The 15,166-nt window shown below is 40.9% G+C and overlaps 1 protein-coding gene and 1 long non-coding RNA gene across 3 annotated transcripts in view; one reads left to right on the forward strand and one right to left on the reverse strand.

Annotated features, from left to right (window-relative positions):
• The window catches only part of SUGCT (succinyl-CoA:glutarate-CoA transferase), a 330,926-nt gene that overhangs the window by 294,930 nt on the left and 20,830 nt on the right, over window positions 1-15,166 (forward strand). The gene's annotated exons all lie outside the window — the stretch shown is intronic.
• LOC128088462 (uncharacterized) lies at window positions 771-15,043 on the reverse strand. Its single transcript, XR_008210259.1, has 4 exons — window positions 14,679-15,043; window positions 7,569-7,659; window positions 6,891-7,047; window positions 771-2,937 (listed from the first exon to the last, which is right to left on the reverse strand). It is a non-coding gene; the product is annotated as an uncharacterized LOC128088462 (long non-coding RNA).

The raw sequence follows: 15,166 nt of genomic DNA on the forward strand, positions 1-15,166 counted from the left end.
AAAGGAGCATTGGGAAACTGTCATTTGAGCCTTGTAAAAGTAAACTGGACCAAGCATTAGCAACAGATTTAAAAAGAAAAGAAAAAACAAAGGAATGACAATTGGAAATAATTTGCTGTTGTGAGAGTAGGGAGCATTAATGATTTCTTAGGCCTTTGTTTAATATTAAATGACTTCTTTGAAAGGTGTTTCTTACCCCCCCCCCCCCCCCCCCTCCTTTAATGTAATGAATTCCATAGCAGTGATGAGTAAAGTATTTGGGGACTTTTACCAGGGAATGTTTAGGAGAGATGATGAATGATTATTGGCTTCAGCTACTAATTGACACAGTAATTCTTGCCAAGAGATTTCTCTCTGCTTTTGAAGCTATATTCTAAAAAGGAAAGAGAATTGATTTGTCAGATAACTCACTCATGTTAGGAGACTAACTTAAGCAGCATGAAGGCTTCTAATATCTCATTTCTCTTAAGACATTATCTTCTTCTTGGCTTTGTGTTCTTGTTTACTTCATAATGGGAAAAGGATGTGCAATCTTAATATACTACCTATGAAAATAATTTCAGGATGCAGTTCTTGTCTGCTGAAGTTGGTGAAGCTAGAAGAATATTCTGGCAGCTAGACAGACTGAATACATTCATTTTAAAAAAAAAATAAAAAGTTGGATATGCACAAATGGTGCAAGCTTGCATAGCTACCTTTTCTATAAAATCACTTGCTTTCACCCTGAAAAGGTCAGACAGGTTTATGAAATCAAACAGGGCCTCGGGCCATGTAGCATGATTGTGAGCTAGTCAGCCTCTCATCTGTGCCAAGTAAATTTTGGAAATGATTCTCCTTTGCTGACAGTACCCTCATTACTGATTGTGTAGAGTAATTTATCAGGCATTTCTTAAAATAAACCGTTCATTTATGCTAATAGGACTTGGCAGGGAGGAAAAAATTGGCAGGACTTGAAGTTCCTAGTGTTTTTCTTTTTTAAAACAAAAACTGTAAAGTCCTCAGTACTTTGAGCAACCGTTATCACAGCCATGCATAGAGTTTATTAAAGTGACAAGTAATTGCATAATAAATTTTCAAAATGGGAGAAAATAATTCCTATGTTAAGTTTACAAAAGCAAATAGTTTGGTAGCATTGTAAAAGCGTAGTCATTAGTTTCATACATGGGCATTCTTTATTGGCTAAGCTTCTGGCATTAATGAATCACTTAGCATCTTTTCCATGACTCATCTACTCTGTGTGCAGTACCTCATCTTGAAATATCTCTTTGTTCCTTACCCTTCGTGTATGTTCTGCTTAGTAGCTCCCTCCAAGGAGATGTTTTCTTTCTGCTTCACAGTGGGGCTTGATCCTACAAACACCCATGTGTATCAGTCACTACTGAAACAAGCAGTCCTACTGCCCCTCTGGAACTAGGCAATGCATGCAGTTACTCATATGTGCTGAGGTTTGTAGGAGCCAAGTACAGTCACCATATAGAGCTTAGCTGCTATCCCTTCCAGCTAAACTATTTGTGTGGAGATCATTATATGTAGATCAATGCAGTTTGCATTCAGTTGTCTTCAAATAAGAATTTTCGAATGCATTAGTTCCTGAAAAAGCCATCCTCCTTCCTAGCCCACAAGTCAACTTCCAAAGCTCAAAATGAAGAGAAAGTATGTACTGAAACTCACAAATTAGGTCTGCAACACTGATAAAATGACAGCTGCAGCAAATTGTGACTCACCAAAAAGCAATGCTTTAATCCAATGCCTGCTAAATTGTAAGGGGAAGTCTTCTGTTAACTTCTCTGGTGGTTAGATCTGGTCCTCATTTAATAAGACAAAACTAGATCTCCAGTTCTACATAAATTCTGTGATAAGTTTCCTTTTTTTTTTAACGTATTCTTTTCCTCAGCAAACAGCAAAATCTCTTGCATCTTTGAACAAAACCGAGCAGTGATTTTTTTTTATTGTTCCTTTTTAATGAAAACTAAATATGGCGATGGGTAAATGCAATTAGTACAGAATATACTGTGCTTCTTGCTATAATGACAAATTGAGCATGACACATTGACCCCAAAATTTCCTTCATGCCACAGCCTTTAATTACAAATGCCAGAATCTCAAGCTCTGCAAAGACAAACAAAATAACCAACACCTTGAATTGGAGACTTAGTTCTGTGTATTTTTTATTAATTTATTTTTTTAATAATCCACTAATTTTCAATGAAGCTATGTGATGATACAACTTAGACAACAACTTTAATTTTTTTTCAGTCTCATGATGTCGTATCTGTCCATAGTACAACACTGCAAAGGGTAAACACTCATTAAAATTTTACAAGTCTTCTACTTTTTAGAGTTGAAATTTAAATTTTAAATTTCACTGAACATTCTCTGAACCTGGCCTTTTCCACTATGTGCCTATTACTCACCATTATAATTAGAATGTCGCTGCAGTGTTTCTAAATGTTTCTGTTAATGCTTTCCACTTCTGTCTGCATTCTTTTCATATTGTTTCCTGCCATTAATGCAATAAAAATGTCAGCCACAAATACCAGATTGCTAATGGAAAAGCAAAACAAACTAAAACCACAACCAGCACCACAGCTGAGAGATATTATTTTTCCCTGATACTTCAAATTGTTACGAAGTGCACAATTAATTGAGGTTGCACATACAGTGTATATTACTAGCTAGGTTATATGTGTAGTTCATATAGAGAGATCAGAGGATTCCCTCAGAAGAGGGGCAGTCAGCAGGACAAGGGAGGTGATTCTCCCCCTCTATTCTGCCCTTGTGAGGTCCCAGCCGGATTACTGCATCCAAGTCAGGGGCCCTCAGCACAAGAAAGATGTGGAGCTTTTGAAGAGAGTCCAGAGAAAGGCCATGAAGTTGATCCGAGGGCTGGAGCAGTTCTCCTATGAAGATAGGGTGAAGGAACTGGGCTTGTTCAGCCTGGGAAAGAGAAGGCTGCGGTGAGACCTCATTGTGGCATTCCACTGTTTAGAGCAAGTCTATAAACATGAGGAAAAACAACTTTTTAAAGGCTTAGATAGTGATAGAACAAGGGTGAATGCTTTTAAACTAAAGGAAGGGAGATTTAGATTGAGTGTCAGGGGAAGTTTTTTAGTGAGCGATGAGGTGCTGGAACAGGTTGCTCAGAGAGGTTGAGGATGCCCTATCTCTGGAGATACACAGTTCAACAAGTCCCTGAGCAATCTCACCTAGTACTTGATCTAGCAGCTGGCAAATCTGCCGCGGTAGGAGGGTTGGAAATTGAGGATCCTTGAGGTCCCTTCCTACCAAGCCATTCTATGATTCTATTATCAGAATTACTGAGGCTCACTGTCAGTGGGTTTTTTTTTATGCACAGAAGTGTTTCTTGCATATGTTTTGGTTGGCTGATCAGAGGAAGGTGGTCTCTCAATTAAGTGAGAGAGCCATAATCTGTACTTTCGGCTTCCCATGCTCTTACAGAAATACCTTAATTTTTGGTGTAAGTCTCACCTCGGTGTCAGGGAAGGTTATGGAACATATATCATTGAACATATAATCATGGAGCAGTTAAAGGTGAACCAGGGGATCAGGCCCAGTCAGCATGGGTTCATGAACAGTTGATTCTGTTTGACAAACCTGGTTTCATTCTATGACAAGGTGACCTGTTTAGTGGATGAAGGCAAGGCTGTCGATGTGGTCTAGCTGGACTTCAGTAAAGCCTCTGACACTGTCCCCCCTCAACATCCTTGTGGAGAAGCTGGCTGCCCACGGTTTGGAGGGGTGTACGCTCTGCTGGGTGAAACACTGGCTGGATGGCCGGGCCCAAGGAGTTGTGGTCAGTGGAGTCAAATCCAGTTGGCAATCAGTCACAAGCAGTGCCCCCCAGGGCACGGTACTGGGGCTGTTTCTATGTAACATCTTTATTAATGATCTTGATGAGGGATTGAGTGCACCCTCAGTAAGTTTGCAGACAACACCAAGCTGGGAGGAAGAGCTGATCTGCCAGAGGGGAGAAAGGCACTGCAGAGGGACCTGGACAGACTGCATCAATGGGCCGAGGTTACTGTATGGGTTTCAACAGGGCCAAGTGTCAGGTCCTGCATTTTGGTCACAACAACCCCAGGCAACCCTGCAGGCTTGGGGAGGAGTGGCTGGAAAGCTGCCTGATGGAAAGGGACCTCGGTGTAGTGATGGACAGTGGGCTGAACATGAGCCAGCAGTGTGCCCAGGTGGCCAAGAAGGCCAATGGCATCCTGGCTTGGATCAGGAGTGCTGTGGTGAGCAGGACCAGGGAAGTCATCCTGCCCTGCACTCGGCACTGGTGAGGCCTCATCTCGAGTGCTGTGTTCAGTTTTGGGCACTTCAATGCAATAAGGACATGGAGGTGCTGGAGCAGGTGCAAAGAAGGGCAGCAAGGCTGGGGAAGGGCTTGGAGAATATGGCCTGTGAGGAGAGACTGAAGGAACTGGGGCTGTTCAGTCTGGGGAAGAGGAGGGTTGTTAGAGTTCGGGTAATATGTTTAGGTTGTGGTTGGACTTCATGATCTTTAAGATCTTTTCCAACCTGAACTACTTTATGATTCTGTTATGGATATTCTAATTATTCATTGATGGATAGACTCCCAAATTGCTTCTGCTAATTAAGTTAAAAGGTGCAGAAGAGAAAGTCTAGATGTCTGTTTCCTCCAAGGTAACTTGCCAGCATATTCTGAGGCACTGCCATAAAGCTTTCTGTTTGGGTGCAGTATGAGATATGATGTATGAGTTCTGCCTGCTGGCAGGTTAGCATAGATTTTCTTGGTTTATGTAAAAAACCTGGGTATTCCCTACCTATTTATTCAACCTCTCAGTAAGTGTATTTTGATATATTTGCTATATTTTTGAGGTTCATTACTGTTACACAGCTCATAAGTTCAGCCTGTAAACTTTTCAAAACGAGGGTTGTTTTATGTTAATTGTTTGTGAAGTTCTTGGTTCAAATTGCACCTCTGTCTCAAAAACAGTAGTGGTAACTCAAGTGTGTACTTTGAAGATGCCTTCACATGTTCCATTTTTTAAAGAGAAAGTGACGGAAAATGGTGAGAGGTTCAGAATACAGTGGTACCATGGTGCTTCCCAAAGTTAAGTCCCCGTTCCAAAGCCCCTTGGTGGCATAGGAATTGACCATTACTGGAGAGTAGCCCTGTTTATTTGTTAGCAAGTCTTCACTGCCTGTGGGGAGGCAGCGCTGAGATGTGCTGTGCAGTGATCAGATGTCATCACGTGTAAGCATCAGATAAAAATGCAAGATATACCTACACTGTGTATTTACCTTCTTCCCTTTTCCTCACCGACTAAAAAAACATTTTAAGATGTCTGTCAAGATGCTTTTCCAGGAGCCTTTGCACAGTCGTGTTTAATTTGACATCACATGATTAAGAAAAAATTAAGTGCCGCTGAATTCTGTTTTCAAAGTCTCAGCATGGACCTTCCAGCTACAGTAATATTTCAGTAGTTCCATCTGTTCCATCGACAATAGGACTGAAAACTATTAACATTCATGAAGTTCCGTGTTCAAGACCTTTCATTTGAAGATACAAATGTAATACCAGGCAAAGTTAAAGTTGAAAAGGTTATCCTTTATCTTCTCAAACCAAAGGCAAAGAAATCCTAATCTAATTTACTTTGCATGGGTATATGATATTTTTTGGCCTCCCTAGAAAATGACTGGTCCTCATTTTTCTCCAGCTGTAAGTAATATGACTTAAATAGCTCAGTGTAGCAGCTCTATTATTTACTGGTCAAAAACATTACAAGTGATTGAAGGGTTTTCTATGAAAGAGGTGGCTGGGAATTTTTCTCATTTGCTTCCAATTGGAAGTTTAATTCTAGTGGCATATTGCAGGGACAGTGTACAAGGGCTGCTCCCAAAGTAATGCCTCCTATTTTAATATGTTAGCCCATGGGGTCAGAAGTGGATAATGGTGGCATGGTAATAAGAGTATAGCCTTCCTTCTAACATTCCATTACATTTTGTTTCTGTGCGACAAAGGCAGCAGAGGGGAAGACTGGCAAAATGGTGTCTGACATGGAAGTGAGTGTGAAGCAAAGTTGTGTCACTGAATTCCTCCATGAGGAAGAAAAGGAATGAGCTGACATTCATCAGTGCTTGATGAACGTTTATGGAGACCAAACAATGGGTGCTAAGTAGTGAGTGGTGCATTTCAGCAATGACAGCAGTGATGTGAAAGACAAACCATGTTCTGGATGGCACAGCTGTCACACCACAAAATGAAGAGCATCTCGATCAGCTCATCCATGCAGATCAGCTAATGGTGGTGACTGTGTTGAAAAAGAGCATTTAGTAGCTGAGAATTTGCTGCATGAAATTATGTTATTATACTCTTTGTACCTGTCATAGTTTCCATGGAAATAAATAGGAAGTGTTACTTTTGGAGTGACCTGTGTAAATCCACAAACAGAAAATTAGGAAAAAAAAAAAAACCAACAGCATTTTCTTTTGTAGTTTACATTTGGGGTGTTTTCTCAAGTTCATGAGTACTTAGTGTGTTTCAAACTTTCAGGCTTTACAGAAATTATTTTTGCATGCCAAGCTTCTCACATAGTTATGATTTTTAGATACTGCTTCCTGGTCTAAAAGTAATCAACCTCACTGAGGCAGGGTAAACGATATGAGAGACCAGACAGGGATATCCAGGAAGTCTCAAGACCCACAGAGGTTGTTGTTAGCAAGATGTTTTTTACACTCTGGTTTCCCCAGTGGAAAGGGAAAAGGGCTGCAGGCCATAAACTTTTTGAGATCCAAGATAATTCCTTTGCATGACACCTGAAAACCTTGAGCAGCATTAAGTCAGCCCCTAACCTGTATTGGTGCATGCATTTATTTATCTCCAAGCAAAGGACTCGACCTACCTCTGAAGTTTCCTCTCCATCCAACTCCCCAGCCTGTCCAGGTCTTGCTGCCATTCCTCCCAGCTTTATATCTTCAGACTTGGTGAGGGTGCACCTCTATCCCTTCATCCAGTTCACTGATGAAGATGTTGAACAAGATCAGACACAGCACCAATCCCTGGGGAACATGAAGAGATTTGATTGAAACAATTTGAAATCTGGCTAGTTAATCTTGTACATTGCAAGCAGAACAGAAACCTATTACAATTACGTAGCACCGTGTTCAAGCAATTTCACATGAAAGACAAGTGCAATACTGAGTAGTAGAGAAGGCATGATGCTGATGAAGCCTGATTGTGATCCCACCCTAGTTTTTGCCTTCTTGTGGTTTTTTATCCTTTTCCCTGTGTTTAATATTGAGCTCTCCTCTCTCACTCCCTCCCCGATTAAAGGAACTTATTGAAATACCAGTTTTACCTTTACATGGTCTTTAATCTTAAGTCGTCAAGACAGTATTAGAATAGGAGCCTACTGGTGAGATTGACTGGTGGGAAGGAAATACTGAAATTATCTACATTTATATTGTCTATATATGATCTGAAGAAGTGAATCATGCTGGCCATAGTGGGCTCGGTGCTGAACTGAGACCAGGACCTTGTGTCTTTGGCTGAGTCTTGAAAAGCCTCAAGGAGACACAACCTCTTGTGAAATCTGCTGTCTGAAGGCAGGCTGTGCTGGAGCACTGGGAAATCCCTTGTTTTCTTTCAATTATGGTATTGCCAGGTGTTATCTGAAACAATAGTAAGGGGGGAAAAAAAGGTATTATTTAAAAATTGACAATATCACCTTAAAATGATTATTTTCTGAATGTTTTATATGACTGCTTTGGAACAGTAACACATGCACATATTCCTCCAGCTGTACAGTAAAATTTATGAATCTCACACTTCTGGCACCATTGGTATCACTGTAAGGACAATAGTTTTGCATGAGTAATTTTGGTATTGTTGCATTTTATGGCTTTTACAGTGAAAAGGGTTAAAAGGGATGGAAACCAACAACAACAACAACAGCTTTTATTTTAACTACATCTTTTTGTTTTTAAGCTAATAACATCATACATGTGCTATTTAAATATTCCTAGAGAATACAAGTTTTACTGTCTGCAGTTTTATCTAGAAGAGAAATTCATTGTTAAAAGCTGTTCTTCTTGGACGAAACCTTTTAATCTCAGAGGGAATTGAGAATCTATCTCAAAGCTGCTTTCCTTCTCTTTATGCTGCTGTTCATCAGTGATGTTCAAGCCAGTGCAGTTGACTTTTGTCAGATGTATTCCATTCAAATTAGCTTTTTTCTTTTCTTTTCCTTTTTTTTCCCCCCAGTCTTTTGTCAAATCAGCTGTTGGCTCATTCGACGCTGTCCCTTAGCTCACTTGTTTCACCCCTGTTCCCAGCTACATTATTTATGGAGTCAGCCACAGCTGGCTGAGCACCTTATGAAAAATTCTTGTGATCATATGAACTTTCTCAGTTGCAAATGGTGATTCTGCTTTGTATCTGCCATCTTCTTGCTTTTGCGGCATTTCTTTTAACTGATAAGCACCTCAGTTAACTTTTCATCACTTTTAACATCCAACTCTGCTCTTCTCCTGCTGCTTTCTCTTTTATTTTCTGCTCCATCCTTCAATTTCTTTCTTTGCCTCTGTAGATGTATCATTTCCCTGCCTTAGGTTGCTCCTTCCCCTTTTCTTATCTTAGCTATTATCTTTTTTCTAATCTGTAGCTCTCCCCAAGCTCATTTTAAGCATAGCTCTTGCATACTCAAGAAATTAAAGTAATCATCGTGGGACAGCGAGAAGGACTTGATCTCATTCTATTTCTTTCATATGACAATAACCAAAGTTTGGCTCACTCAGCATATAAGAAATGGGAAAAAAAACACTAACAAAAACAAAGCAAACAAAAAGCAACAAAAGCTTCCCCTTCTGATGATTTCTTTTATTGATTTAGTACTTCACTACTACTTCATCCAGAAAAATTAGTTGAAAATTCTTTTATCCTTGCTCTCTCTTTTAGTAGAACTCACTACAGAACCCCTGATGGTGAAATTTTGGTTCACGCTGTCTTCCCCCTGAAGTATCACAGTTCACTTCTCAGTCCCAAGAAGTGCATTGTGTTTTCATTTGGGATACAAGAGAGATCCTTGATGGCTGGAAAACTGTGCGCCTATGATAACAAACCACTTTGAATGGAAACTTTGCATTCACATTCTCAAGAAACAAGTATAATTGAAGAAGGACCTTTTAAGAATTCTGTGAACTAAATTAAATGCCCCCTTTTTTTGAGAGCTGTGAACTCAAATCCTGCCCTTATGATTCACTATTGCATTTTCGTTTCTCTGAGTGACCCAGCTGGAGTCTTGCCTTTTCCTCACTACTCTGCCAAGGAACCTTTGTGCTGAATCACTGACTATTTCTACTGTAATTGGATTGGACTTCTAGGGTGAGGGGTGTGCTGAATACTTCTATTTTTTTGCCTGCTAATTGTTTTCCCTGTTTCATGGGGCATTTTCTTGAGATTTTCTGTGCTCCTGTAATAACAGATTTGGAGCTGAGCATGCAGAAAAATGAGAAATATTTCCAGTTGTTTTATTTCTCAAATGTTGCTTGTCAGCTAGGAAACATTCAGAAAATTCTGAACAGTTTTTCTCCTTGCTGAAGAGGGAGTTTTAGACTACATTAAGACTTCCTGTAGCTAATTACAAGGAGTGCTCCAAAAGCAATGCCTCCTATTTTATTACACTGGCTCACCATGTCAGAGACATTGGTGATATGTCGGTAGAGGTTGAACCTTCCTGTCAGTATCCCATTTCATTTTGTTGCTGTGTGACAGATGGCAGCAGAGGGGCAGTCTGACCAAATGACGTCCGACATGGAAGTGACAATGAAGCAAAGGTGTGTCACTGAATTCCTCCATGTGGAAGAAATGGCAGCCATTGACATGAACTGATGTTGAACATTTATAGGAGCCAAACAGTGCATGTGAGGCAGTGCGTTGTGCAGTGGCAAAAGCAAAGTGGAAGACACAGCAAGTGCCAGATGGCCATGCAAATTTTTGCAAGAGCAGCACACAGGCTCTTGTTCATCTGTGCTTACCTAATGATGATGTCACCATGTTGAAAAAGAGTGTTTAGTAGCTGAGAATTTGCTCTGTCAGATAGTGGTATCGTGCTCGTCATGTATGTTATAGTTTCCATAGAATTAAATAAGAGGCATTCATTTTGGAATGACCTATCTGAATGTAAAAATATTCTCAAACATTTTTCCTCACAGTTATTTCAGCCAAGATTTGTGTTTATCCCTTTATTGGTCCTTTTAGAGTAAACAAGAAAGAATAGAGTCGTCATGCTTAAATTGCCCTATTCCCTCCTTCCCAGGCAAATCAAGGGTGTCTCAGCAGCAGAAGAATGAAGTACAATTGTGTGGGAGAGGAAGATGACATGAACCAGTATACTGGCTTTTTTATTAGGAGCTCTGTTCCTTCACACTGCTCTTTGCAGCAAAAACAAGACATTTTTAGCAGATGAGTTGACACTGTAGTAAACTTTGCACTGAGGAGCTGTTTCCAGAAATGCATGTGTGTGCACTAACACACAGCCTGCTAAAACTACACCAGCAAAGGATGGAACCAATCTAGAGAAGGAAGGTAAAGATGCAGGCATAGCTGAAGAAGACATGCATGTAAGTGTAGTTGTTCTGTGAATATGGCGAAACTTTCTGTTATAGATAGAAAGATGAGAGTCACTCACATTTTGGGGAGAAGAGGACAAAGAACAAAAAATATAAGAAGCTTGTGGCTTCAGTGGCTCCTCGATGCTAAACAGTCCACTTATGACTTGCTGCAATAGAAAAGCAGATCTTCTACAGAGATGAAAATAAGAAGTAGTATAGATATGCCCACTGTGGTGAGGAAAGGCAATACAAGGTTATCTCAGTATCAAGTCCCATGGATTTTGGTCTCAGTTCTTCCACCTCTCGTATTGCCTTTGAACTTTAACACTTGCTTCTCGACCAAGTTTTAAATGTTTGATTAGGAGCGTGTCTATGTGAATGTGAGCCTGAGAGAACATCTGATTGTTTTAAAGTCTTTGAGAACAACTCCTGGAAAAATATAAATATATAAATAAAAAAGAACGAAAGTGTTGTCTGATAAAGGAAATCCTTCACTATTCATAAAATATTTGGGTTATTTGAGAAAAGAGGAAATTGCTAAGGATTAGGTTTACAGCACATGAGCATGTCTCAGAAGTGCTACTCTGTAAAGCTTGTCAAGGAAAAAAAAAAGAGGGGAAAATAAATCCCAGTAGGCTTCCAGAGTTTTGCATCCTGTAGTTTATTACATCTGTCAGTAAAAGCAGAAAGGATTATGGAAGTAGATTTATTAATTTTATGAAATCCTGGCACGAAGGATTGGTGGCCCTCTGATAGAAAACGAAGTGGAAATATTTTGCAAAAGACAGACATTGTGTGTACTTGCAGTGAAAAGTTATTACTGCAGCAAACCTGCTGCATATAAATCGTTGTAGCAAATCTCCCTTGGAAGTTACTTGCCTTAAAGTCTATGGGATTATGTTTTATGTCTCCTTGCATAAAGGAAAATCCTTGGTTTCAGTGGGTGTTCACATTCCTGAGGCAATGTACAGAATTAGAATAGCTAATCATAACTGTTTGGGAAAAATTTCCTTTTGGTGTTTTAGAATTTGTTATTAATGGCTTAAAGGCACATTCTCTTCTCAGTTGAAAGGCTGATTTTCTCTACTTTCAGTGTCCCATCCTTTGTATAAGGTGTCGTTTGGAAGACCTTAAAATATTTGATCCTTTTCAGGATCTGTCCTCTGCAGGTTGAGAGGAAACTGAGAATAGGACAGTAGACTGTGTTAAAAAAAAGGTGTTAACTGAAACACGATTGGACCATTTATAAAGGCAGTCTGTTTTTCATTTCAAAGGCAGAGTTCATCACATATGAGAGAAAAATACTGCTATTGGGATCTGAATTGCTGAAAGCCTTTTTTTCTTTTTTTTTCTTCTTTTTTTTTCTTTTTCCCAAATTTCTTAGGTCATATCCATTATTTAGCATTTTTAGACTACTTGCATAGAATCTCTTCACAGACTCTGGTCTGATGTAGTAGTTGGGTATCACCTGCAGTTTTATCACCTGCAGAGATGGCAGCTTTCTCTCTAAATATTAAGCGTGTGCAAAATTAAGTATTTCGGGCATGGTTAATGAAGTTGCATTTCCACAGAGGAGAAGCTTAATGACTTCTGGGACTTGTCATAGAGGCTGAATCACAGAATCACAGAATCACTCGGGTTGGAAGGGACCTCAAGGATCATGTAGTTCCAACCCCCCTGCCTAGCAGGGCCATCAAACACACACATTCAGATCAGGTTGCCCAGGACCCCGTCCAACCTGGCCTTGAACACGTCCAAGGACGGGGCATCCACAACCTCCCTGGGCAGCCCGTTTCAGGGCCTAACTACTCTCCTTGTGAATAACTTCCCCCTAACATCCAACCTAAATCTTCCCTCCTTCAACTTGGATCCATTTCCCCTAGTCCTGCTGTTGTCAGCCCTTTTGAAGAGTTTACTCCCCTCCTGGCTGTAGGTTCCCTTCAGGTATTGATAGGCTGCAATGAGGTCACCCCTTCTCTTCTCCAGGCTGAACAAGCCCAACTCCCTCAGCCTGTCCTCATAGGGGAGGTGCTCCAGCCCCCTGATCATCTTAGTCGCCCTCCTCTGGACCCTTTCCAAGATCTCTCTGTCTTTCTTGTACTGAGGGCTCCACACCTGGACACAGGACTCCAGATGGGGCCTCACAAGAGCCGAGTAGAGAGGGACAATCACCTCCCTGTCCCTGCTGACCACCCCTCTCCTGATGGAGCCCAGTGTCCCATTTGCCTTTCGAGCTGCCAGAGCGCACTGCTGGCTCATGTTCAGTCTCTCGTCCATCAGGACCCCGAGGTCCTTCTCTGCCGAGCTGCTCTCAAGGACCACTCCTCCCAGCCTGTACGGGTGCCTGGGGTGCCTGAAATGGCAGCTTTACTTTTGCCTTTCTTCTAAATAACTGGTATTGTAATATGGCCTAAGTATAGCAGTCTATTGCCTTTTTAAATTCTGTTTTATTTATTTTTTTTTAAACCTCCAGTACTAATTAATTAAATTCATCTAAAATTAAAGTTTCATCTAAAATGAAAAAGTAAAATCGGCTTCATTGGTTCCAATGTTGTATTATTTATGTATTTATTGTGTCAATTTAACTGAAAAACTCTGCTCTTGTTTGCCTAACATACTGTAATGGATCTGTTACTGTTGCCTTTAAGTAGTATACAAACTCATAAACCTTGGCAACTTCAGAACCACTTAAGGATTGTTATCCAAGTTCTACAGAAAAAAAGAACAATTTCCCAGTGGTTACTCAAAGGCTACTCATGACAGCGAAAATTAATTAATTTCAGATGTGGATGTCCTTGACTACCCAGTCATCACTGGCCCATCCTTTCCTCCTTGCAGAGGAGATAGGCATATGGCCATGGAACAGAAAAAGCTGAACAGCACAATACTATGGAAAGTTTAATAGCCCTCAGTGGTTGCAGCACTGCATAGAATCATACAATCATGGAATTGTTAAGGTTGGAAAAGACCTTAAAGATCATTGAGTCCAACCACAATCCAACCATACTGCCCTAACTCTAACAACCCTCTGCTAAATCACGTCCCTGAGCACCATATCCAAATGGTTTTTAAACACAGTCAGGGATGGTGACTCAACCACCTTCCTGGGGAGCCTATTCCAGTGATTCACAGCCCTTTCTGTAAAGAAGTTTTTCCTGATATCCAACCTAAACCTCCCCTGGTGCAACTTCAGGCCAATTCCCCTCGTCCTGTGACTAGTGAGAAGAGGCCAACCCCACTCTCACTGTGAGCACCTTTCAGGTATTTGAAGAGAGCAGTAAGGTCTTCCCTCAGCCTCTTGTCAAAGTGTCAAAGGCTTTACTGAAGTTCAGCTAGACCACATCGACAGCCTTGCCTTCATCCACTAAGCAGGTCACCTTGTCATAGAATGAAACCAGGTTTGTCAAACAGGATCTACCATTGGTAAACCCATGCTGACTGGGCCTGATCCCCTGGTTCACCTTGTACTGGTCTATGATGGCTCCCCAGATTATCCATTCCATAATCTTCCCCGGCACCAAGGTGAGACTGATAGGTCTGTAGCTACCAAGATTGTCTTTCTGGCCCTTTTTGAAGATGGGTGTCACATTTGCCAGTCTCCCATCCACCAGGTCATTTCTGGTTAGCCAGGACTGCCAAAGGATGATGGAGAGTGGCTTGGCAACCACATCTGTCAAGTCCCTCAGCACACCAGGGTGCAATCCATCTGGCATAATCCATGGACTTGTGAGCATCCAGTTTTCAGAACAGGTCCAAAACCATCTCATGGTGGATTATGCAGGGCCTATTCAGTTCCCCATCCCTACCTACCAGTGCAGTGGGCTGTGCTCAGGGAGCAATTAGTCTTACTATTAAAGAATGAGGCAAAGAAGGGATTAAGTAGCTCAGCCTTATCCTGATCCTTGGTCAGCATGTTGCCCTCAGCATCCAACAAGGGCTAGAGATTCTCGCTAGCCCTCCTCTTGCTGTTGATGTATTTATAGCAGTATGTATTGTTTTCCTTTATGTTAGTGTCCAAGTTGAGTTCTAGTTGGGCTTTGGCTTTTCTAATTTTCTCCCTGCACAGCTTCACTACATACCTGTAATCATTATAAGTCGCTTGCCCATTCTTCCAGAGAGCGTAAGCTTTCCTTCTGCTCTTGAGTTCCAGCCAAAGGTCTCTGTTCAGCCATTGCTCTGCAACTGCAGTGCTCCTTGCAAGTGTTCTCTGATTCTTCACAGTAGCCTGAATTTTTAGTTAGCAAATACTGTTATTGCTGTATAATGGCTAGGGAGATCACGTCGTTTGGGCGCATGCTGAAATAGCTTGCTGCTTCATAATTTGTGTGCCAAGTTGGTGAAAGTGGTAGAATTTTATGGTTTTATGTCCAATGGTTATTCTCCATCAGATTTCTACTGGAAATGTCAAAGATACTATGTCATGCAGGTCAGGCTTTTTTTGGAAGGAAGTGATCCAAAAACATCTGCCTGCTTTTGTTGGTTATATTCTCCAAGTGGGCAGAACGCATCTGAAAATCTCATAATCTCACTAATGAAAATATTTATATGTGTGCTACATAAAGATGAT

Source organism: Tympanuchus pallidicinctus, unplaced genomic scaffold (assembly GCF_026119805.1).
Source record: "Tympanuchus pallidicinctus isolate F22 unplaced genomic scaffold, pur_lepc_1.0 scaffold34, whole genome shotgun sequence".
Lineage (NCBI taxonomy): Eukaryota > Metazoa > Chordata > Aves > Galliformes > Phasianidae > Tympanuchus > Tympanuchus pallidicinctus.